General features: G+C 41.4%; 1 long non-coding RNA gene across 1 annotated transcript; it reads left to right on the plus strand.

Moving 5' to 3' along the window:
- Positions 1 to 11,544: 11,544 nt before the first annotated feature.
- Positions 11,545 to 17,114, plus strand: LOC138117956 (uncharacterized). Its single transcript, XR_011154923.1, has 4 exons — positions 11,545 to 11,626; positions 14,829 to 14,972; positions 15,269 to 15,353; positions 16,526 to 17,114. It is a non-coding gene; the product is annotated as an uncharacterized lncRNA (long non-coding RNA).
- Positions 17,115 to 23,715: the final 6,601 nt, after the last annotated feature.

Genomic DNA, 23,715 nt, shown 5'->3' on the forward strand with positions numbered 1-23,715 from the left:
GGTGTAAAACTTCCTCTCACTTTAAATAAAGCTGGGTAGAGCATTAAAAATTATGGCAAGGGAAATGCACATTTAGCACTGCTACCAGTCTGCAGTGAAGCAGCTTCATTTTAAAATCCCTAAACTAGCAGAAAGGTGACTATGGTTTCAAAGATATGCACCAAGGAAGCACTGAACACAAGTTTGATAAAAACAACAGAAAAAATATCAGAGAATTTAAAATAAAATTAATGGTAAAATTATGCATAAATACCCACTATTTTCCTCTGTGGATTATTTGCTGCATAGAATCTTCAGTTCTTTTTATTATAATTCTGAGATCTTTTTCAATTACTCTATATTAATCTCTGAAACTATGAAAAGAAATTAAGCTTCAGCTGTCAGGCATTAAAACTTAGTGTGCTGAATACAAATCTTTCTCACTACAGGAGTGAGGCAAAAAGAGTTCACCTTACTTAATCAGAGATTTAATGTATTAAAATATCATTAACATTCTGGACTCCACCTCAAGGCAATTAAAATGCAGGGAGGTTTAGAGTTGAGGTCATTTGGAAAAATACCCATACAGGGGCATGAAGAAGGAGGCTGTCTGGAAAGGGGAAGCAAGACATTTTAAGGAGGAAGACAAATGCTTGTTGACTCAGAGGTCCAAAAATACCCTCAGAGAGCCTTCATTGAGGAGACATACAATATCTACACATTTTTATAACACATATTTTGAGTTCTTTGTACATAAGTTCCCTGACACATCACCAGTACTTTGAGGCCAGTTTTCAGTAAAGTGTTTTTATAGAAACACTTCTGTTGAGCTCTCTGTGCTTTGTTTAACCTTTAATTGTGCTTAAGAAAGCTGTGCATCCAGTGGGGTCTGTGAGCAGCTTGGTCTCAGGGCCTTCTGAAAGGGAAGTTGGCTGGTCAGCCTGGTTGAAAACTGGAACAAGTTTGCTTCTGCAGCAGGTAACACACACACCTTCTCCCTGCTTCTTTCAAATGCTGACCATTTTTCAAATTTTTTTTTTTTTAATACCTGGATCTCAAATTCAGTTTGCTCAGGTCTAAAATTTTCATTTTATGTCCCTCTGACTCTCATCACTTGAACTCAATGCTTATATAAATGAGAAATTATTTTCCTGCAGAACCATTTCTCTGAGATTAGAATAATTAAAATTTCTTTGGCTAAAAAAAAAATAAGCACCTTATGAGCCAGTGGCAGATTTAGCAGGCACATTTTACTCAATGCTGTATGACATAGTTGTGACATCTGAAGGAACAACACTAACCAGCATGGTTAGTAAGTGAAAAGGACAATGATGACAGTCCTATGTAATCTTCTGTAGTTTTTCTTCTACACTCAGTTTGTTTTTTTCAAGAAAGCATTTAAATAGTTTAAGTCCTCAGTATGAAAAGAAAGGACAGCTTTGTGATTAAGACATTTGATTTATATTTCAATTTGAGTCCTCTTCCTGTCTTTTTCTGGCATCCTAGTGCCTGCGTTAATTTGCTTGCTTCTCATTTTTCTCTTCCATAAACTAAAAGCCTTGGTTTTGCCTATTTAGACTGGGTGCTTCCAAAGCAGAAATATAAACTGGAGACTCATAGGATTTTTTTTTTTCTGAAAACTGCCACAGAATCTCAACTGCTGACAAGTGAAGTTTTCCTGTTCGGCCATCAGAACCTCCACAGTTTTGAGGGTAATTACTGCTTCCTTTTTAATTCCATCTATAAATTTTGCTATTCAAAGATTTGAAGTAAACTAAATAACAGCTTTAGGCTTAAGTGTCATGCTCTGTATTTGTTGCACAAGATCAGGGGAGAAAACATTTGAAATAAACCTTACTGGATTAATTCAAGTTCAGGAGAAGTTGCAGATTTTGGTAGCAGGATGAAGATTTCCAGGTAAAATGAAGTGCAGTGACAGAAAATGCCTCAAGTTGCTGAAGAAATTGTTACTATTAGAGCTGGAAAAGGCAGGATGCTAGTGACTGAAGGACTACCCAAGCAGGAGAATGATTTATACTCCACAGATTAGCCCCAAAGCATTCCTGAGAGGCAGAAATTTGCCCATGACACCATCATGGAAGTGCTAGGGAGGATACTTCTTCCATCCTCCCACAGGAGAGATGGATTCACAGTCTCGTCAGAGCCCAGAGAGCTCATGAGTTACTGTGTATCAGCAGAGCAGATCTGAACTGGGGTGCTGTAAAACCTTCCTGAGTGCCAAAGAAGAATGTCAGCTATTTGTATCTGATGTTCATTTCTGTTGCAGGCAATGGCCACCCAAAACCACATAATGGCAAGTTTATACCGCTCGGGAGTGTGTGTGATCCAAGGGCAGATCTGAGGATGATGATCACTAAGCTTAGCCATCTGGGGATGATGGTGGGGTCCTAGAGGGAGCATTCCTGCACTGATTGAATCTGCCTTTCAGAGAGCTGGCATCTGTCTATCCGTGCTCTTCTGGACTTTTTGCTGCTGTCAGCATTTCACAGTAAGTTATTTACTAAACCTGTATTTCCTGGATAAAGTGTCAAAATAAGATACAAAGGTGAGCTGCACCACCAACCCCTCATTTGCTTACTGTCTTGGAGCATCCCAGGGACATGTTGGCTTTCTGCTGTTTTGTCACTATCTGTACCTGAACTGTAAACTGAAATGGTCATAAAACATTGACTCAAGTACTAGACTAAGCGTGCAGCTTTCATATCAGCACATACAGAAGCAATACATGGTTCTCCCTTTCTTTTCCTTACAGCAGCACTGCCTCTGAAGGGATTGAGCTCAAAGAAGATGATCAGCTGTTCTACACAAATGGGCAAAACTGAAGTGATGCTCTTCACTCAAGGACTTGTAGTAATCTGGACATGAAGCTTGTCTAATCTAATAAATGCCAAATAATAACCCATGCAGCAACATGTCTTAGAGGACACGTACCAAAAACCAGTGGCTTCATGATACCACTGGCTTCGTGTACCACAAAAACTCATCACATTACAAGCACTGTGCAGGGATCTCCAATCTCACCACATCCAGGCAGTTCCTCAGGTGTTGCATTGCTCTGTTCAGGGTACCTGCTTGGACACTGAAGCAACACATCTGGAAATCACTAGGCAGGTTCCTCTAGCTCAGCCCAGCAGTGCAGCACAGCTGTACTGCCTCTGGTACCAGCTAGCACCCTCCAGAAGCAGTTCAAATGCTCCTGCAATGTGTTGCCAGTGCTCCACTTTTCAAGTTTACCTCATTTGGTATTTGAAGAAGTATTTGCAGCTATTTTGTCTTCTGTTACTGTGATGTTAAGTATTAAATTTTCTGTTGTTCTTTTCTTTCTCTGCCTCTGTCTTTTGGTTCTTTTACTCAGAGTTTGTATTGAAACGCAGGAGACACAGAGTTTTTCTTTGGACTCGGATGTTTATTATTTCTTATCTATAGTGCAGCTGCACAGAAAGTGCCTCTAAATTAACAAGGTGGAAATGGCCCCTGAGTTCTACCTTCCAAGGTCTTTTAAAGCCCAAACTACCCAATTATGGAATGCCAACTAATTTATTTTTACTTATGGTCCAATAACTAATCATGTTCTGCATTGCGGGTTTTTTGAACCAATACCAGATCACCCAGGCTTGTGAAGAAGAAAGAAGAAGAAAGAAGAAGAACTAACTTACACCCCAAATCCTCCATCTTGTTACATGTATATTACTATATCCCAGAAACCTAAATTTTCTACATCTCTACATATTCCACCCAGTGATATAACAAACTCCTTTTTTAATTACACAGCAACAATCTCAGTGCTATCACATAATTTGGGAAGCCTTTCCCAAGGCCTCAGTGCTTTTGAGTGTGCTTTTGAGGATCACCTTCTGTCAGCACTGAAAGACTAAAATTCTCTGAACCCAGGGTTCAGCCATTAAGCATGGTATAAAAAACATTTAGAAGAGAATCCAAAAGCACTGCTTTTTAGGCAACAGTAATCTTAAGTATCCAAATCCTGTGAAATGTTTGCAGTGGTTATTTTAGGGTTATGTTCCTTCCTGAAGTCCTTCACAGTTCTGTGCAATAAAAGCATCTAGCTAGCATCTTCTGTTGCCAATTCTACTGCAAGCAGTACAAAAGATAAACAGAAGTGGAGCAAGAGCTGCCAAGCTAATACCTCTCTATGAAAACAGTGCTAATACCTCTCTATGAAAAGCAAACTGTAATGCTAATTTACAGAGTTGAAGAGGAAAAGGAGATGCATCCACACTTAGACTATTCAAGTCTAGCAATTACTTTCAAATCTTAACATGGAGCTTCCCTTTAAGCCAAACAGCTACCTCTTCTCTCTCACTTTGAGGAAGCTTGGCTGGTTTTGCAGAAAATAGGTACTTTTAGAAAGTGAACACTGAGTTTAGATCTCATATCCCTGCATACAGGGACTAATATTTCACTTTAGAGGTGGCTTCACAGCTGATTGAGGGCACTGTGTGACAGCCACTGTTGTTAATAATGATGTTACTGTATTTGATGAGAGAACAGTTCTGCACAAGAGAGTATGCTGAAAAGGTACACAAGTTAATGGAAGTCGTCTTTGTGGCGAACAGTAGGAAACATTACTAAGAGTGTATCAGCTTTGGAATAAATTGTGTGGTTTCCTCTGGATCCATGGCAGCTAAAAGATCTGCTCTCTAATTCCAGCATTTAGAGTCTAATACTTTTCCTTTCTAACACTGAAATGGACAGTATTTCAGTGGGGAGCATGATGAATTTCACTCTCTCTCTGGCTAATATAGCTGTCTTACACTTCCAACATCCACACCACAGGACAACCAGAGGATTTAAATCTATTAGTGATTGTCTGTAAAGTTCCTTACCATTTAAAAAGCTAAATTCAAGTTATTACTGCCTCCTTGTTACAATTTTTCTATCATTAATAATTATGCTTTTTAGGGGGAGGACAGCTGACAACCTCTGTAAAATTTGATTACTTTGTATTAATCAGAACTATTATCCAAACCTTTCCTGGAGTGAATACATTGAATACTGCCAAAACCTAATTGTTACATTATTCATATTACTATTCCTTTTTGACCTGGTTGGTTAACAGAGCTTTGGGGTCTTCTAGGTTATTTCTTGTCAGCAAAGCCGTGGATGTCATGTGCCCCAGAAGGAGTGTGTGCACTGTTTTCTTGCACACAAGGGCAGCCCTTGCCACTAAGAGAAGGTGTGGTGTTGTATTTCCCACTGACTCATTTATTAAATGCCTTTCACATCATTCCCCCCCACACTTTCCCCTGCCCCTAGTCCTGGCCACTCCCTCGGGTCCTCTCTATTGGTTCCTGTACCCCAGCTCCGCCCATGGACCGCCCCATAGCCCCTGACAAAACCCCCCTGCGCCCGGATCACGGAGGTCTCTCTGCCAGTGGGGATCACTGGGACAAGATGTACGATTAAGGATCCTCTGAAACCCTCATGGAGGGACCCTTCTCGCCTCCTTTGCCATCACTGTGTAGTAAAGCTGACAGCTGCTGGAGCAAAACCACGCAGCAAAACCGAAATGGACTGCAGGAGGGCGACAGTGGTCACACTGCCCTAAGCAGCTCCACTGGGCTCTCAGGGAAAGCTGCAGCTTGCTAAACTAAACCTAGCACTACAACAAGAAGGTGCCTATTTATTTGCTCACAGCTACAAACTGCTTTCAGCCAAGGCTCAGCACAGACGACTCTTGGTGCACTTTTACCGTACTGTGCTGTCCAGGCTGTTTCACAGTGAGCCCAGTGGTTTTTTGATCTCTTTCCCCACTTTTCTGGTGTTTCTCTTTACCTTCTCCTTATTGAGATACCCGGCTACAATCAGCTGCTTTCCTCCATCAAACTCTTTCCTCCTCCACACTGTTCCTGTGTGTGGTTTAGTTCAGGTCCATGCCTGGTTTTCACCTGCAGTCCACACCTGGCTTGTATTGCATTAATGCAAGTTAGACAAGAGCAGAGACTGCTGAGAGGAAGAGAAAGCAGACAGACTGGTTTCATATGGAACAGTAAGAAGACTCTTGGTAAGGAGTCAAATGACACTGTGTGACATTTAGGACTGAAAGATGCTGGACTAACAACACAAATGTGTGATCAGTCCCCCTCTTCAAGAATGGAGCTGAAAGGCACAATTTGTTGACAAGCCCTTTTAATTTCTGTTTTTCTAAGTTCTGCATTTTTGTTTGTTTAAGGGTTTTGTTTTCATAAATTTAGTTTTCCCATTTGATTTCCTCGTCTCCCTCTGGAGTTTACTTTAGGGAAAAAATTCATGTGGATCCACATCAAAGTTCTGGGATGTCTCACCACGGGTGAGTATTTATAGTGTGGTCTGGGGATTAATTTTGCAAGAAATTTGTATTCAGAAAAATGGAGCAGGCACAGCACAAGAGTTGGCCAGGATTTAATAACTTTTCACTGTAATTATCTTAATGCCTATGCTCAATTGCCCTAGATGACTGACTCTTAAAGGACTTCCATGAAAGAAATGAAACCGCCTTTTCTGGCAAAGTAGGCTATAAACAGAAGCTGATGGAACGGTAGGAGTGAGCATTGGGTGTGGGAGAAAAATGATGTTCTTAATACCATCCCTGCCCGGCTCCGTGGGGTCCCGCGTGCCCCCACAGACGCACGGGTGGGGTCAGTGCTACAGTCGGTAGCAAAGAGCCGAGAAGGGCATTTGGGTGCGTTCTGCCGGGAGCATTTATTGCTGCTACACGGCCGAAGGGTGCAGAGGCAAAAACGAACACGATCCCAAAACTCAGAGTTTTATCTGGGGGAGGGGAAAAGGCCGGACCAGGGAACGGGGGCCAGTGGGGAAGCTCTGGGGGAGTGATGGGGGGTAGAGGCTGACAGGCAACCGGGGAATCCAAACTGGGATAGATTAACATAACAGAACAATGCATCCTAGGAGACGCCTTTCTGGTCACCCTAACATAAAGTGGTTCTTGTGGTACTGGGGACTTGTCTTACTGAGAACTCTCTGTCCCTTGTAATGTATGTTCACTGGCCCACCACGTGTTCTTGCCCGTTTTTAAGACTGCATCCAAAAGCTTCCTGTCACTCTGCCAGCTTGTCTGTTATCTGTCACTTTTCCAATTGGCCTGTCAGCAAGACAGAAGAAAATTGCTTTGGATGAAAGTTATTGACTGTGTCTTGAGATCTGAATTCAATCCACAGCTCTGTCCCAGGGTCTCAGGATGATGCTCTGATAATTTTAAAATAGCTTCTGTAAGGCATCTCAGGCTGCCCTCTGCCAGCCCACTCACTGAAGGGAAAGAAAACATCACTTTTGTTGGTTCTTTCATCTGCTGTCATTTCAGAGGACACAGTTCATGCTGTGCTTACATCTCCTAACAAATGCAGCATCTAATCTACAGAGGAGACTTCAGGTGTTTTTGTATTGCAAATAATTATGTCACAAAACTATGGAAAGTATCTATTTTCCCTCCATTTTACATGTGGACTGCAGATGGGGAATCTGATCTGGTGGTTTTGGCAGCACAGTCTAAGAGTGTTGAAAACTTTGGATGTGTGCTGTACGTGACCCAAGAGCCATGGAGGCAGCCTGTTCCATCTATGAAGGAGGATATCTCTTGTCCGGGGATGTAGTCAACTCCAGAGGTGTAAATGGAAAATTAAAATGAAAAGAAATCAAAACATATGAAAGCATTAGTAGAGTCTTAATAAAAGCTACAGTAGGACTTGGAAAATGCTCACTACATTCATAGTCCTGAAACTAAAGCCATGTGTGCCAAGTGTTCAGGGGCTCTGTGGCTCAGGGCACTTTTCCATGCAGGGGTGAGCTAAGATGGTGGCAAGCATGAATTTAAATAATCACTTCAGCCTTTGCAGCAGTCAGGATAAAACCTGATACCAACACATAGTTGATTGTGACTGGAAAGAGGTAGATTTCTCTCTCTCTTCACTTTTTCAAAATTAGAAAGAAGTCCTATCGTTGAACCAGTAGGATGAATGGGTACCAGTGTCAGTCTGCCTTGCACCATATTTAACTTGGTGCTACCAAATGTTGTGCAAGGTAGACTCGTGGCAATGCATGTCATTCCTGATCTTCTTGGGGACTTGACATCTTTGGGGACTTCAGCTTACCAGAAGTCTGCTGGAAGTACAACACAGCAGACAGAAGACAGTCAAGGAGGTTCCTGGACTGTGTGGAGAAGGATCTCCTGACACATCTGGTGAGGTGCCCTGCAGAGCTGCTGTTTGTGAACAGAGGACTGGTGGGACATGTGGTGGTGGGAGGCTCTCTTGGGCATAGCAACTACAAAACAATAGAGCTTTCAACTCTCAGAGAAGTAAGGAGGGCAATTCCAGAGGGCAAACTCTAGCCTGTTTAGGAGGCTGGTTGACAGAATCCTTTCAGAAGGAGTCCTGAAGGGCAAAGGAGTCCAGGAAGGATAGACCTGCTTTAAGAAGGAAATCTAAAAGTTGTAGGAGCAGGCCATCCCATGTGCCAAATGATGAGCTGGTGAGGAAGAATACTGGCCTGGCTGAACAGAGAGCCTTGGCAGGAGAAGAAGAGAGTTTATCACCTCTGGAAAAGGGCAGACAACTCATGAGGACTACAAAGATATTGTGAAGTTATGCAGGGAGAAAATTAGAAGGGCTAAAGCCCAGCTACACTTTATCTGGCCACTGCTGTAAAACACAACAGAAAGTGTTTCTACAAATACACATTTCCTACCTCCTCTTCTCCATACTCAAAATAATAACTTTCTGACTCACTGTTATTATATTCTGATCTCCAAAATCACATTGGCAGGCTAGATGATCTGTCTGCATATATTCTCTAGTCTCAGAAACTTTTGCTGCTTAACACATAAAAGAAAAAATTGAAGAGCTCTGAAAATACCTTCCATTGGCACTTTTTTCCTGGTTTCAGTTATGGCATTCTTATTCTGGTGGCTTTCCTGACTGCAGATGGTGCTTATTGGAAGTATGTAAGTGCATATGTAATTTTAAAGTAAAGCAGCACCTTTAGATCACTAATTTCTTTTGATTTAGCCAAAAGATGAAACTTTGAGAGTTCTTAGCTCCTTTCTGGACTATCTGAATGGTATCTGAGTGATAAGATACTGCTACCTACAATACACGCAAATCCCTAGATCCCAGGTCTGGTGAAAGCTGAGGCTATGGATGGGGAGAAAACTGCCTTGAGGGGAAGGGAGCATTTTAATTCCTCTTCTTTGTCTTTTATGGACTGCCTTTTTGGGTTCTTTTTGGAGGCAGCTGATGCAGCCCACCTTTGACACAACCACTGACCATGGTTCCAGTCTGATTACAGTGTGGTAGGTTGTGTTTGTATGTCCGTATAGCCCTTGCTGAAACAGTATCAAAATATTTCATGGGCAAATTAGGTCTACAGTGCTTCCTGATGGACATCAGGATCTTTTAAATCTTTTCTGGAGAAGCAGGCATTACTTGGCACATTGTTGTTCTCTCTTTTCCTTTCCACTGTATTAACCTACAGTAACACTTATGTCTTAGTAAAGAGAATGGTTTTGCAAGATGCTCTGAACAGGTTAACCCAGTGCCTGGTAATATCCTGTGAAAGTTTAGCTTGTAGCTCAAGAACAGTGCCTATAACTCACACTCCTTGTACTGAGCTGTGGGAACTACCCTGGTAAAGTCATGAACAACTCATGAATGGCAATGAGACCAGTAATGCGACTATACCCAGAGCAGTGACCAATGGTCTTGGAAACTGGAACTAGGATTTTGAAATGACTGAGAGCATGGATGAGAAAAACTGAGTCCAAGAATAATGCAGTAAGAGAAGACCATGCCCTTGGGAAGGTAAACTGCTGCATTCTCCAGTATAATGCAATAGTTACCTATGGTGGAAGTTCTTGCCTGTGTATGCAGTATCTGTACTATGGACCATCTTATCTTATTAGTATGAAAGGAATTTTGGCACTGAAAAGCCTAATGAATTAAATTTTTAAAAATTGTTGGGGTACGCAGTAGGAAGAGACATTTACGCTTGATGTGGACAGTGTTTAGTTTTTTTCTAATTAGGAGATAGGGCAATCAGCCTTGTGGTGTTAATTTTTTAGAGTTGGCATGTGGTTTTTTGACTAAGTGGAAAAGTTGCTTAATTCTTGAAATGGGTAAGACATTTATGAGAAAAGTTTCATTTTAAAATATTTGACATATGTGTGTGAGATGCTATCATGAGATAAATGCAAATGAAATTAAACCAAAACAAGGCAGGACACTAAGTTCATTGCCAGGTGACATATATCATCTTTAGCTAATTAATAAACATGTCAATTAAGCAGGCTGAGGATAAAGAATGTGTCCAAGAATCACTTTTTGGAAAGATTTCTCAAGATGATGTCATCATGGCAATAATTTTTCTTGTTTCTTCCCCACTGGGTGGAAGTATGGAGAAAATCCTCTGGTTTGATAACATTATTTTGGATTTTAGCAGTAAATATGGTTATTTCAGACTTCATTTGACTGCTAAAGAAGCAAATCTCACACAAGCTGCAAACTTCAGAAGTCGGAAACTTCACTAAACAACAGGATTAGTACATGGGAACCTCAAAGAAGACAAAGCAAATACAGGGATAAAATGTTAGAAGGAGTATTGTTTATATCTGAGTCGTAAGTTAAATGCAGCGCTCATCATGTTGAGAAGGAAGCAGCAAATGGAGCTTTCTTCCTGTGGGAGAAAATGGCAGTCCCTCAAAGTATTGCTCCCTGCTTATCAGATTCGCCTCAGTGCTGCTTGGACTGAAGGAGATGTCTACATCTCAGTGCCAGTCTCTCCTCAGAATGAGAATGACTTTGTACAGTAACACACAAAGATGGAAACAGTGGTACCAGCAACAGAACTGACAGCATCTTCTCAACCACTCGAGTACTCTCATACAGACACTGAGGTGCCAGGGTTTGGAGTGTAGAGTTTGGCCCATGGATGGGCAGGCTCTCTGAGTAGCTTTTTCTGATTATGAGACCCCAACTTGACTTGCACAAGCCCACAATGACTAACTATGCCACAGGCAAGGCTTGGCAGCAGGGATTTTTCACCATGGATCTCTTTATGATGGGCTTGCCCAAGGAAAACCGTATTTGAGCCCCACGTTTATGGACCCCCAGTAGCTCACTTCTGCTCTGCCTCAGCATTGACCCGGCATGATTGGTTTGGGAGCAGCATGGAAGAGAGACCAAATACGTTTAATAATGTGATTGTTGGATAAAAATAATAGCAGCTCCCAAACTCAGTAATATGAGACGGCATTGAGAGGACATTATGCGTACCTGTGAGCATAAAGAGAAGCATGAAAGCCTGAGACACTCCACTGGTTAGGGTGCTTAAAATATGCTACACAAACCCTACCAACTCCAGCCAGCTCAGAAGGAAACACTAGGTTCAAACTCATCCTGCAGGTGTTTAAAATTAGGTTAGAGGAGCATGTGTCCATGTGGGCTCCCCCCACTCCTTAAGAGGGGCTGCAGCACTGCAGGCTGCCTGTGCTTGCACCAGGCACAGGTAGGGAAGGGGCTGGCACATCCACTTTCTACCATGTGTGGAAAAACCTTGGCAACACTTGTGTGAAGCATGAACCACCCCTACGTGCCCTACATAATCAGCCTTGAAGCAGGTAGTGATTTAGCTCCTACTCAGTCCTTTTAAAAGATTTTTCTCTCACTTAGGACATGTTCAGCATTTGGGACAGACTGGAATATGTAGCTCCTTTGCTAACCTGTCTTAGTCCTAATGGAGAAAAACAGGTTAGCAAAGGAACTACCTATGGCTGAGCTACCTCCCCCTAATGGGGCAGGAGGTATGGAGTGGTTCCACTTGGTCTGTGGGACATCTAGAGTTGAGATGACAGAACCTATGGCTTGTGAGACATTTATCAGAGAGAGGTTGCTAGGATGAAAGGCGAGGATTCCCTGTACTTTTGGTAGCATTTTCCATGTCCTTTTTAAATTTTTTTTTTTCTATTCTGTCTCCTAAAATTGACATCTGCAGCAGATGTTAAGGAACGTCTCTCTTCTCTCTCTCTCTTACTTGACAATATGCACCTGTTTCCCTGTGGTGAGCCACCTGCAAACTCTGATACCTTTGCAATTAAGCTTTTACAGAGCTTGTTTGGCAGGAGAGCAGAGCGCAGTGGCACTGCCAGGGCTGGGTGGCCCTCTCCTGGCCACACCTGGCCCGTGCGCTTGTCACACACCCCGCTGCAGCCCCACACCCGGCCCCGGCCCTGCGCCTTGCATGGCAGCAGCTCACAGCACACATGCGAAATAAAGCAAGAATTTCAATCTATTTGCTTTGGACTAAACAGGACCCATTCGTGTTTTATGTGAAAGCGTTTTGTCTAGTGGCATGCTCAATATAACCAAAGCTCCCTTATCACCTGCAAGGTGAGGCACTGTTTGTCACAAATCAATGTACAGAAGTATGTTGAACATTGCAGGTAGGATCCAACTCACACAACTTCGGTCCCTCAGGTATTTTGACACCTGTTCCGTGTTAGCATCCTTTATAATCATTCCCTCGGCCTCCTTCAGGTTGAGATGCTTTCTAAAGGTGATTGTTTCTCAGCACCTCAGAGATCCACCAGAATATAGTCAAGTGACTTTACTCCTTCCTTGTGAAAGCCTGGTTGTCCTCTAATTTTTCACAAAACAGGTATTTCAGTGAAGGCCACACTGCTTTAGTGTGGAAAATGGTGTAGGTAACAACAGAACTGGGCCCCAAATCTACTTAAGGATAAAAGGGATTTTTTTTCACTGCTGGAATTCTTTCCCTTCCTTCCTCTCTCTTCTTTCTCCTCCTCCTGTCCTTCCACCATCTCACTGACTCAGAACCATTCAGGGCTTGTAAGCTTTCCTCTCTTGTCTGGAAGCATGGAAAATTCTTCCTGCCTTGATTTTAAATATTTAAGGTGAAAATATTTGAAATACAGTACTTTGCCACCATATCTTTCATAAAGGCTGATGAGTCACATAGCAGAAAAAAGAAATCAAAACACCCATCAATGATAAATTGCTGATGGAGTTTGCAGGTGACAGAAAAGATTGTGCAGTGCTAAATAATGGAAAGTGTAGGTCACTATTATAGTATAATCAAAATTAGTTGGTGAAGTGGTGAAATTCAAAGGTTTCTGTTTTTATAACACCACATGTCATACCTGTGTAAGAACACAGGAATTATTACAGCATCGGGAACTGAGAAGCTGTGACTGTTTCCTGTGTATCCTTTTTAACCAGGTCTACTTATTCAGTGCAACCATAGAATCAAAAACACCAACATGGCCCAGGAGAGACAAACCATCAACTATGAGATGAAACCATTGCCCCCTCTCTGGCCTGAGTGGGGGTGTGTGTACAACTCCACACCCAGTCTTGCTGCCCCTGGCTCCATAGGTGGCTGGAAAAATAGAGCAGTTATTAAAGATGAAAAAAAGGAAAATCAGAGAAGTGGAAAATGTGCTTTCCTCGTGAAAAACAGGCGTCAGTTCATATCTCTTATACAACAGAGGGTTAAGGTTGTGAACAAAATTTCTAAGAACCTACATGAGAACAAAACTTTAAGAGCTCTCAGAGCTGTAGGATATAATGAGTTTCAAGGATTGGAAGGGGAAGTTAAAAACATTCATATTGAAATAAAAGGATAAATGACATGCCTGGAAAAAAGAGGAACAATAAAGGCATACAGTAACACCCCACCATGAGATCGTTAAAGGCTGCTTGATACCTAGGAGCAAGAAGCAGCCTTTCTTGAGCATTTCAGAAGTGTGGGATGCCAAGCTCTCCCTAATTTGTCACTGACATTTTTACACTTGAAGTTAACTATGAACACGCAGCATAAATGGATAGCTGATGTGAACCTTTGTTAGCATAGCAATTGCTTGGAAAGCCTAGGACAGAAAGAGCTTTGGGACCACTAATGAGCTGAATGTATCACTCTTATTCTCAGCAAGGTGATTACTTCCCACGGAGTAGGCTCACGGTATGAAAAGACTGACAGTATAAATAGACCAGACTTGATCTTGATCAAGAGCCAAGCCCTTAATCCAGGTTTAAAAAACACATGTATGTGCTTGCTGGGAAAGGCAATTCCAGACTGCCTTGGCAGCAGCCACCACTACTCAGCTGCAGAGCTGCCCCAGGCTGTGCCATCACATCTCCTTGGTTGCACTGCTGCTACAGCTCTTGGCTGTAACAGGGCTCCCCTGAGAAGAACCACATCAGCTGACAGCATGTTAAAAGTGACTCCACAGCACTCTGCAGCCTTGGAAAAACAGAATTAGGCTGGCTGATGGTGGCTAGAGCCTGGCAGAGGGACATGCTTACGTTTTCAAGTTAGAACAATATTCTGCTGTTAACATTTAATAGTACTAAATTCTAATAGCCACTGCTACAATGAGAAACAAATTATAAACCTTGAATATTTATCACAATGCTTTTCTTGAAAAATGTGCTAGTATTTGTGGCATCCTTTTGAGATTAGTACAGCTATTACAGGTTCCTTTATACTTCTTCACATTTACCTTCAGGAGAGGGTCACAAAACCCCTGAGATGATGAGACCTTCCCAATACTGCCTCGTGTTCCTTCTGTGTTGGTTTGCTCCAAATTGAATCAGTCTCACACAGGCAGAACTATCCTACTGCTAACTTCTCTAGACTTTTGCTACTGGAGGAAAAGGCAATTCCTACACATCCTGAATTTTGAAAGTCCTGAATTCTGCACTCAGTGAAAGACCTATAGTTGCTTCACAGACTCTCTTGCTTTTCTACTTCTTCCATCACCTATTCAGTAAAAAAAAGCTCTGTTTCTCTCTGGGACAAAGAATGAAGAGAGCTGTCAAATGCCAGAACAAGAAATCTTTGGACTGTGAGGACGAAGAAAGAAGCCGCCAAAATATACATTACCTGGCTATAGGCAAAAAGTCCGAGGTCCAAGAAGAATGAACAAAAATCATTTAACTGCCATGGTAATCATTTTAGCCATTTCAAAATTACATTTAGGTGAAGTCTAAAGCAAAACTCCTCTGAAATGAAAAATCAGTATTGTGTTTAAGAGTTAAAAAATGTTTGTAGTGCTTCTACTTTTCATTTTTCCAATACTCTGATTCTGTCAATTTGACTAGAACTTGAAAATTATTTCAGCCAATTATCAGATGTCCCTTTCTTTTTGATTTTTTTTCTGGTTTTTTTTTTTTTTTTTTTTGGTTGGTTTTGGGTTTTTGGGTTATTTTGCAAATGATGTGGCTTCTTTTTATCTTTAAAGGAAGAGGTGAAATGGTTCTTCCTTGGTGAGAGCTCATTCCCTGCATGTGTATGGGCACACAGTACCGTGCATGATCCTTGGAGAGGTAAGGCTAATACCTCCTTCATCCTCAGAAAGAGAGATGAATACTAATAAGCTGCTAGGACATCCTTTCCCTGACTCTCTCACTTTTTGTAACCCATTGGGATGTACACAAACGTGGTTGCTACGGAGAAAATAACTTTCCTACTTCACCCTAAGCAACTGCATTTGTTACAGGTAAATCTATCATACCCTGTATTTTTAGAGCATAGAGAGAATTAGTTGATTATTTCTAGCTCCAAAACACTAGATTAGACAGACTAAGGGTTCAACTGGATACAGCCCCACTGCTACAGTCCTTAGTAATAACTTTGGCAAGACATGAATCCCACTGATAGTGCTAACAAAGAGAACTGCAGATTATTTTTTCCTAACTAACATACATAGACTTTTAATATCCCAGAGTCTGACTCCCTGTGGAATTTCACATCACTACCAAAAGAAGAGTCAATAAAGCTGTTCCGACACAGCTGCCGGATCTATTGGTGCTGTCTGAATACAGGTCATTGAAACAAAATGTATTGTGAAAACATCAGTTTCAGGATGACAATACAGAAAAGACAAGGTGTGATGGCTACAAGTGGCTCCTGGGAAGATTCCAGTTGCACACAAGATGAAAATTTTTTACAATTCAAGCAGTCACTGAAATAATCTCCCCAGGGAAGTAATGGATTCCCCAACATTGGGCACTTTTAGGATTCACCTAGACAAGGTGCTGGGCCATCTGGACTGTGATTTTGCCAAGAAAGGTTGGACCAGATGATCCTTGAGGTCCCTTCCAACCTGGTATTCTTTGATTCTATGATTTTCATGGGATACACTTACAGCAGAATTATTTTTCTATCACTTCACATCCTTAAATACCAGCCTTGGGTCTGATTCGCATTATGCAAGTTGGAATTAGCCACAGGGGTTGCATGGCCCAGAATGTTTGCAAGGCTTCCCAGATTAACAAATCTGCCTTAAAATATCCTTAAGACAGACAAAATAGAGCATCCCCCTTTGATGATGGGTGAAACATTTGGTCTTAACTACCTTTAAAAAATTTTAAGTGCTGAAAACTTTGGTGATGCTGAGTAGGCCTAAAGCACTGAATTATCTGACAAGATTCCAAGGGAACTCCAATAGTGTTTTCTGCCTCATTAGGATAGAAATGCAATTTTTCTCCTATTTCAGCAAACATCTCCTCAACAACCAATAAAATGTGCAAGCTGGAAGTTAAAGACTGGTTAGTGGTCCCTTGACATGATCCTATTGAAGTAAAAGAGTAAAACCAGCATATGCTGTGTACACAAAAGAGACATTTCAGCTTAGAAGTTACATTTTAAAGAAAACATACTGAAGGCCATGAAGAGCTCTGTATCTCCATCAATGGCAATTGCAAAGTTTTTTTCAGCATACATTTCTGTTTGTGATGTAGTTTCTAATACTGTATTTCCTGTCATTCAAAGGCAAAGGAGGTGCTGTAAATCAAATTAATACATAGCTTTTCTTGAGTTGTAGCCGAAGCACTTACTTTACTGCATATGCACATACCAGCTGTATGAACGTCTTCACCCAAGCATGCCATGGTTCATGAATTTTCATTCCACCTATTACTATTTACTATTATTTACTAGTCTTTATTGTGGCTGGTTATGAGAACTTACAAAGCACTTTTAATAAAAAGACTGTGGAACAACTAAACAAAGTTTGTAAAGGAAAGTCTCTTTTGACTTTTCTAATTTATTGAAAGAATCTGAGATTTTTCTCCAGAAACAGTGGACCCCAGATCTTGAGTTCCCAGTCTCCAGACTGCTGGAGCGCTGGCTACCAGGGACAGTGTCTATTTATTGCCCTCTGCTGGTATCATCCATAAATTTGATGTTTCCAACCTGACTTGTCTACCTTTTGTCTCATTATTATTTGCAATTTGCAGTCAGTGCAAATGGTATTCTAGAGGAGAGGCAGATATGGAGACCATTACTGGTAGGATGAAATGCTATGTGCTTAATTATAAAGAAATGAGAATGTTCACAAATGAAGTCCTGAAAACCTGAATCTCTCAGGCTGTTTCTTTAAAAGGGTCTTCAAACATGAAAAAGAATATGAAGAGGAGGTGAGGGGGGGGACTTTATTCCTTTTTACAGCTCCCTAGAAAGAGTTTGTAGCAAGGTGGAGTCAGCCCCTTCTCCCAGATATCAAGTGATGGGACAAGAGGAAGTTAGAATTGGCTGTTAGGGAAAATGTTTCACTGAAATCATTGTCAAGCATCAGGACAGGCTGCCCAAGAGAGTGGTGCAGTCACCATCCCTGGAGGTATTTAAAAGCCTTGTAGATGTGGCACTTAGGGACATGGTTTAGTGGTGGAATGGGCAGGGCTGGGTTAATGATAGAACTCGATGGTCTTAACAATATTTTCCAAACTAAACTATTCTGATTCTATGGAAACATCTTCACAGAAATAGACTCCTGAGAAAGGGAATCATAATTTGAAGAAACTAAAGAAAGTCCTGCTGATCTTCTTTTAACAGAAAGCTTGAAGCAGTAAAACTGAAGTCAAGGTTTGCTGGTTTTGAGTATTCATTCCTTCACTACATCATAAAAAGAATGATTTAGATAAGAAAAGATAAAAACTTAGCAAATTGACTGACAATGTAACATTTGATTTATCATTTGTGCAGATAATGTTTCTGTTCTTTTTTACATCATACAACCAATGATTAAGCCATTTTGGAGAGAAACTACATCCTTTGCTTTTAATAACAAATGTACTCAGCCACAGTAGAACCTGCCAACAGATGTGGTGCTACTCAATTGCTGGCAATATTAAAAAAATAAAAAGAAGCTCATTTTTTGGAATATTTCTGTTTCTAAAACAAGAAGCAAGAAGAACTGGCTTAAATAGTGATGGTTTCTGGGAAATGTTAGAGCAAGCAGTCTACCTGGATCCTCTCTGGTTCATGATCTAATAATCCAACTGCACAGCTGAGATCCAGGTACCTCTTTCCCACATTGTTCCTGTCCTTCATCATTCATCTCCTTCATACATTCCTTTTTCTCCTCATTCCTTCTTCTTTCTCAGTTCGTACCTTCATCTGTCCCTACCACTTCTCCACTTGGTACATTCAAAGAGTTCAAGAGTAAAAGACACCAGTTCTTACTTAGTGTATAAAACTAGCTATAGACAGTCACCTGAAAAAATACAGGTAGTCCAAGATACTGTAGTGGTCAAAGCACACTCTTTGGAGACAGCAAGCCTGGATAAGATACCAAAAGCAGTACACTTCTACGTAAATTTATTGCTTCTTTTAGGAATTTGTTCCAGTGTTTTCACTTCCTTTCTCAACATCTCTGCCTACTCTTTTATTTGAATCCAATTTTCTCATATATTGTTACAGTACCCCATTGAATCTTTCTCTCAAAAAACAAAGACTGCTTTAGTACCTAGCATTTTCCTCTTGTTAAAATAATCAGAGGAATCACATCATCCATGAACTTGTTCTTAGATAAGATAAACAGGTTGAAAGAGTTAAGCCTCTCATTATACCACATTTTCTCCAGACCCTCCTTTTGCCTTTCTCTTCTGTCCTCCAGCCTCCTTTGGTACATATTCTTTCTGCTAAATGTCTCTTTGCTGGGAGGAAAAAAAAAAAAAAAAGAAATTCTCATGTTGCTACTGGGTGAATTGGGGACAACTGCCCAGATGATCCCAGGCCAATTCCAGCTCTGAGAAGCAGGGACACACTTGGGCTGGACAGCTTTCTGAGGGTACAGCTGTAAAGTCTTCAGCTTTTGCGAATTTATACCAGTTTAAATGTTGCAACTCCACAATTGTAGGCTATTTTTCAATGAAAGAAAAAGGTACACCTCCACACCCAGAGGGAGTTCGCTGCTCTTGGAAAAGTTCAAGTTCCTGTTCTAAAGCAGGAAGATGCCTGCTGACAGTGCTGAAAGAAATTGATCGTAAAACTATTTCAACTCAGTAGAATAATCTGTTCTTTTCTAATTTCAGTACTGAAAATGGCCAGAGCACTTTTACTGAAACTCTCTTTCTCCTGGAGCCTCCAACCTGCCACCCCCCCAAAAATGCCAAGCCTGAACACCTAAACAGCCTGTAAACATTCAGCATGTGCACTGAAGTAACATGTAAAGAGCAGCAGGATAGCAACACAACATCCATGCCAGTTCTGCTTTTTGTTCTATCCATTACCATTTTCCTAGAACCACTCTTCCACTAGACTTCTATGTGTCTCCTTTTATTTTACTACTGAACATCTCAGTATTAGTGAGTGGAGTTAAGGTGATGTATTTATGTATTAAAAAAACCAAAACCAACCCCTCTTGTATTTCTTTAAATATGAGCCCTAGTTTGCACGATCTATCTCTGCAGGTGTTCTGCCTTCTAGTATGCTAATAGTAAAGTCCAATTTGAATTACCATTATATTACATGACTGTCATTTACAATTAGGCAGTTCCCTTTGCTCCTTGCTTTTCACAAGTATTAGTATCTCTAAAACTGTACAGAGAAATAAGTTCTGAAATATCTTTGCTAGTATTTCAAAGGTATTTCTAAAAATTTCAAAATAATCTTGCAAAAAGCATTATGCGTATTTACAACAATCATATATTTAAATGGTTCTTTTAACATCTTTATCCATTAATGAATATTGCACAACACTGAATAAATGAGAAATTGCTGAGTGCAGTGGAAATTCTGTATGGAGTGCAGTGGAAATTCTGTATGACTTTCTTTGTTGTTATAAAGCTCCTCTTTTGCTTTGCCATGGAAGCAAGTTATTGAGGTCTGCAAGCAGATGGTTCACTTCATGCCACAGAGGAATACATCAGTCCTGACTAGCAAAGCAGAAGATGGGCTGTGATAGATAAGGAAGGCTGGAAGTGAGCTAAGTCATGTTAAATTAATGGGTAAAGCTTTCAGAAATACCATTTTATACATGGAGCTCTGCTACTTTCACAAGTTGCCCAAAGCAAAACTCCTTAGTTGAATTATTCACTGAGGGCAGAGTGAACTTTTTTCTTCCCTGAGAATGGATTTCTAACTTCCATCAAGGATGCATAATCTTCAGCCATAGCACTTTATGGTGGATGAGGTTGGATTGATGCTCTGCAGCCACTGTGTTCCCTGGTAAATTTTGCCAGTACAATTCTGACAGCAGTGAGGCCAACTGTATTTTCCAGCTGCTTGGTTGATCTGCATTTTCTAGGAGACACCAGATTTGCACAACTTGCCATCAGCTTTTCACAGACTGGTGATAGACATAGAAGCACTCCTGCCCATTAATCTTTGTGAACCAAACAAATTGAAACAGGAGGCAGGTGCCAGCCTCTCCCAGAGCATCAGTTAGCAATGAACACAAGTAATATGGATGCCCAGTGACACAGGCTGACAAAGACTCAAGGCACCCAGTATGTGCTGGGTGTCAGCTCTAACCTGAATGAACAAGATCCATAGCCCCACTTTTTAATGTTTACCATAATGACAGCTCTAGTATTCAAGAAGCCCCCAGGAACTCTGCTGGTCAGCTTCACTTCTTGGAAGTGCTATGGAGCAAAACTGGTCAAAAAGGCTCTGCTTCCCATGACAGCAGGATATCCCTGGTACACATGAATCCCTGGTAACTCCTCCCCGTTGGGGTTTGGTTCCTCAAGTGCCTTGCACAGAGCTCTGCAAGGTGCAAAACTTCCCCACATAGGGCCAAGATTAATGGCAGGGTTTGGCTGGGGAAGGTGCACGCATCTTTCCCCCACGACTGGCAGGATTTGCCATCTGCAGGATTTGGCGTTCCTGACTCCCTGCTCTTGTGAAGCTCCTGCTTGGGATCATCACACCCCCCTTTCTCACAACTCTGCACCTTCAAGAAGCTGCTGCTCAGAAGCAGTTTTGCCAGCAATATCAGTGCTTAAACAGGTCTCCAGTGCTCCACAGCCTGAGTCCTGTTCTGTGCAGCCACTGAAGCTGAGCTCGCATTGTCCAATTATAAGACACAAACAGAACTTTTAAAACCAGTAAAAGGTAAGGGAGAAAAGGGTTATGCTGGAAAAGCTGGATAGTTCTACTTGAGTTCTGAGTCTGTCACCCCAGTCACTCATCTGTCACCTGTACCCTTGGCAATGTGTTAGCACTGAGCCAGAGATTGTGGATATAATCAGGTATCAGCACTGTGAAATAGTACTTTTCTCATAGCACAGCCTTTATAAAGTGCTGTAGCAATCCTGAAAATTATATGAGAAGCAGAGAGGCTCTTTAAGCAGGAAAGATCTGCTTGGTAATGGCTGCAGCATCAGTGCATGTGCAGAGGAGCTGCCAGGATGGGGGGGGGGACATATCCCATTTAAAGCCTTTGTAGCTTGAATATCAGAACCCAGTTCCAGGGGAGCGGAGAGGAGGATGAGTCCCTCTGCTCAGGAGGGAAGATCTATAAATGATCACAGGCAGGTGGGATAGAAGAGCTCAGTGATGTTAAAAGTACTGAAGAATGGAAGAAAAGGTGGGAAGGGCATCCTGCAGGCAGACAAGACAGGTAGGGAGAAGACTGCATGTAGAAGAAAGAGAGGAAATCCAGTCACAAAGGACACTCCTTGGTGTGGGGGGAGTTAAGTGCCAAGCCCTGAGATTATCTGAGATGTGGGAGCAGCTCAAATTGCTAAACATCACAGACAACTGCACTATATAGATTTCTTTTTCATTTTCATGCATTTTAATACCAATCAAATGACACTTTACTTTTCTAGAATAAATTTGCTTTTTCTTCTGAAGATTATCTCTTATCAAGGCGAAGTCCCTCTTGACATACATTAAGTAGTGACCAACCAGTAAGCTATGGCTTCAGGAACCCCACATGGTATGAAGAGCGTTACAAAACAAAAAAAACCCAACCCCAAACCTTCATTCTGTTTCTTAGGGGAAGAGGCAGACATACAACTGCACATGTATCTACAAAGGAGTGGAGCTCTTAGAAGCTTTGATGACCTCTAACTATAATTGCTGCTGTTTCTAGTAAGACTTCTACACAAATATCACTTGATCAATAAGCCTTTATCTGTACAAAACCTTTCTAGAAAATCCTTTACTTGTGTCATTTTCCAAATCATCCCAGTTTTGTCTCCAGCTGTGCTGGCAAGATGCAAGTTTGCCTGATTTTCAGAAAGTTGATGGGGAAATATTTCAATCCTGATTTCCACATCAAACAGATTTAATAATCAAAAAATAATTTAAAAGAAAATAAATAGCCTTAGTCAACTAGGCAAGTTTATCACTGTAACAGACACCTTTTTTTACCTCAGTTCATAATTATAGTGTGTGCAATCATCTATTGGGAGATACTTTAACTGGATCTTATGGCTTCAACAGTTTCACTGAGTAACTCAGGAAGATGCCATGCAGAGGGTGTCCACTGAGAAACAGTAATTATTTCCTGAGGTCTCTCTGTTAACCTTTAAGGCTTCATCCAGGGGTTTAGAAGCATACAGAAGAGCCCCAAGAAAAAATAGTTTAGACTTGGCAAGCTTTCCCCAACAGCAGCCTGTGAAAGAACCTATTACGGAATTCAATGATAATGAACAAGAGTTCATCAACCACAAATTATATCAATCCAAGAGCTGGCAGAGGTTCCAGTTAATGTATTAAAATACTTTTTCCCTCATGAATGGATCATGGTGCCAGGGCAGAGAAGGATAATGAGGAATATAATATCTACTCTTACCAACCGACCTTTGCGCAGCTATTGAGCTTCAAATGTCAGTTGTCAATGGTGTTTGTATTTTTCCTAAATTGACTGACTTGACCTCAAAAACTCCTACTAACTGGACTAAATAAGAAAAGGGAGGCTGATGTGAAAAGGTGTCTTGGAAGTATGTTACAGCTTCTTGTCACGCTGACAGGAAAATGCTGTTTCTGCAAACTCTCAGCAACATTAAGGTGATGATTGCCCTTCCCCAGTATTGAGCTGTCCTTTCCTGTACCAGGGCAACATGCTGTGCTCTCAGTCCTGCCAAACAAGCTCAAGTTCAGCTCAAGACAAAATATAACCCATGTTCTCAGCCTTGACCCAGGCTGTTTCAGTGATGCAGTCACAGCTCAGACTTTGGTTGGCAGAGACAGCAAGGGCTGGGGTGGGCAGGCAGGAAGCTGAGGGGGTGGCACTCTTCTGTAAGTTTTTTGTATCAGTAAGTATTGTGGATCCATAGGAGCAGGTCTCTACAGTGAAGCACTTGTGCTGAGGACCTGGTGCCTATACTACCCCCATCCTGTATGGGACATGTTTCCAGCTGTAGCCCAGCTCTGTCAACCAAAAGCACATTTATGGCTATGACACATTCACTGCACTCCTGAAGCAGCACTACGCCTTCAGTTTTTCCAAGG

Source organism: Aphelocoma coerulescens, chromosome 1 (genome assembly GCF_041296385.1).
Source record: "Aphelocoma coerulescens isolate FSJ_1873_10779 chromosome 1, UR_Acoe_1.0, whole genome shotgun sequence".
NCBI classification, from domain to species: domain Eukaryota; kingdom Metazoa; phylum Chordata; class Aves; order Passeriformes; family Corvidae; genus Aphelocoma; species Aphelocoma coerulescens.